Here is a 2,632-nt window from a genome sequence, read left to right on the forward strand (position 1 = left end):
GTGGGATCCGACCCCTCGGCGGGAGCGCTGCCGCGCTCCCAAGCACTGTAGCAGTGCACCACCGGGCCGGCCCCTGGACATTCACTTTAAATGCAATTCTATCTTGAAAGCTCTGTCAGTCCTGGTATACAGAGATGAACAAGACATTCTGTGTTCTAGAGTTATGCATGTTCCAGGTAAGCTGAAAAGTTTGGTGGACTGTGAGGAGAAAGAGACACACTGAGTGCATACGGATATAAAATTAGTTATGAGCAAAATGGGGGGGGATAGACAAAGCATCTTGGTCCATGTTAGATATTTGTTGAGTCAATGAATGAATTAATGAATCAATGAATAAGTAACTGATTGCAAGACATGCTAAATATCTAGGTATGGGACTCAGAGAAACTGTAGTTGGTATTTTTCACTGCTATCCACAGTGTCTAAGGAAAGACATATACAAAGTTGTTGAGTACCAAGGAAATCCAACCTCAGTCCTTGGCTGTCATTTCAAGACCTTAGAGGCTTACAAATGTCATACATTAGAAAGTATAGCCATTTGGGGGTGTGGGCAGCTGGCCAGTATGGAGATCTAAAGCTTTAGACCTTGGTGTTATAAAAGAATAGGTTTTACTGCTTTTAAACTCTGGTTACTTTTTTTTTTCAGTCTTCGTAACTTGAATAAATAGCCCCAGTCACCAGTTAATAAAAAGAAAAAACAAACAAAAAAAAACAGTTTATATCAAGGCTAAGGCTAATTTTATGCTTATAATTGTAAACAGTACCTCATGAGTCTTTTTTATTTTTATTTTTTAAGATTGTGCTCTAACCAACTGAGGTAACTGGCCAGTCCTCCTTAGCCATTTTTTGAATTGCAGAGATACTTCCAGCTGGGTGGAGACCACTACACCCTTTCTGTAAACTGAGTTAAGAATAAATCTGACTAGGTGCTTTGTTGTTAAAATGACATACCAATTACTTAAAGTTCAAGTTCAAATTCATATATTCTGATTCCCACATTTGGTTATATCATGACAAAGAGGCAGCTTCTATGTAAGAACTTTATGACACCAATTATTCATTGGTGTTATAAAACTTGGTGGCAAGTTTTGGCATAGAAAATTAATATTTGGATAATGATGTATTTTGTGGCTGGAGCAAAGGAGCACTTAATATGGTTAATTTTATTGAGGCCATGCTTAGAAATCCCAAAGCAAAATTATACACATACTTTCTCTGGTATTTAGTTTATTACCATAGGAATAGAATTCATTCCAAAACATTTATAATTGTAGATATAAAAGAGCACTTTATGAATATTTTACAAGATGCCAGTCTTATTTCTTTCCTACCCCGTGTTTTAGATTAGGACTTTATTTTAATAATTTTTTTTTTTAAATTTTTTTTTTTTAAAGATGACCGGTAAGGGGATCTTAACCCTTGACTTGGTGTTGTCAGCACCACGCTCAGCCAGTGAGCGAACCGGCCATCCGTATATGGGATCCGAACCCAGGGCCTTGGTGTTATCAGCACCGCACTCTCCCGAGTGAGCCACGGGCCGGCCCTAATTTAATAATTTTATCTTCTCTTACTGTTTGTCTGTTTTTCAAATTAAAATCGTACACCAAGACTTTGTTGATATAGCCATCTGTGGACAATTTTTCTTGGTGCCAACTTCTTGTTGACGAGGTAAGATACAAACAATACATTATGCATTCAGCAAGTGTTGGTTAAATGCTACAGAATGCATAGCACAAGACTAGGTATCTACTAAAGATGAAAGTACTTATATCTAAAAAGTTTCCTTTAATCCTGGAAAAGCAATCTTATTAAACTAAGAACTACCAGAAGTGCACAACTTTAAAAATTGCCATTATATTGTTTGGTTTTTGAAAGAACATGGGCCGGCCCGTGGCTCACTCGGTAGAGTGCGGTGCTGATAACACCAAGGCCACGGGTTCGGATCCCATATAGAGATGGCCGGTTCGCTCACTGGCTGAGCGTGGTGCTGACAACACCAAGTCAAGGGTTAAGATCCCCTTACCGGTCATCTTAAAAAAAAAAAAAGTTATTCGTGCTACTGAGAATTTTAAATAGTATTTGAAGTAGGGTGGCAGGGGGGCGGGGGGAGCAATTATTAAGCCTGAGCTTTAGTTTCTTCATGTAAATGGAAGTTTGTTGCGATAGATTAAATAAGGTATATAAAGCACCTAGCATAATACGTCTCATATATTCATTCTGCTATGTTAGCTCCCTACTCTGCCAAAGACACTGTATGTCCTTCCAGTAAACCCCCAACTTGTGTTTGCTTAATCTTGTTTGAGTGGGATTATTACTTGCTACCAACCACATAAAACATATGTGTGCAGCTGGTTTCTACACCTCTGGATGTAGCCTAAGGTGAACAGTAAGCAATTTTTGTGTTAGCTGAGCCATTCTGCTACATCTGACTTGAAATGTTTTCCTGATGATTTGGGTATTACAGCAAAATCAGCTAAAAGTAAGGAATGTACCGAAAACTAGGAGTTGCTGTGGAGATGATATTAAAAGAGATGGTGAGAGACCCACTAGCCAGCTAGCTAGCTGAAGGCTTTGGTCTGGGGTCTGAGGCTGGTTTGCAGGTTTAATTTGGAGGTGAGGACACTTGATTGTT

The sequence above is a fragment of the Galeopterus variegatus genome, unplaced genomic scaffold (assembly GCF_000696425.1).
Source record: "Galeopterus variegatus unplaced genomic scaffold, G_variegatus-3.0.2 Scaffold3259, whole genome shotgun sequence".
NCBI classification, from domain to species: domain Eukaryota; kingdom Metazoa; phylum Chordata; class Mammalia; order Dermoptera; family Cynocephalidae; genus Galeopterus; species Galeopterus variegatus.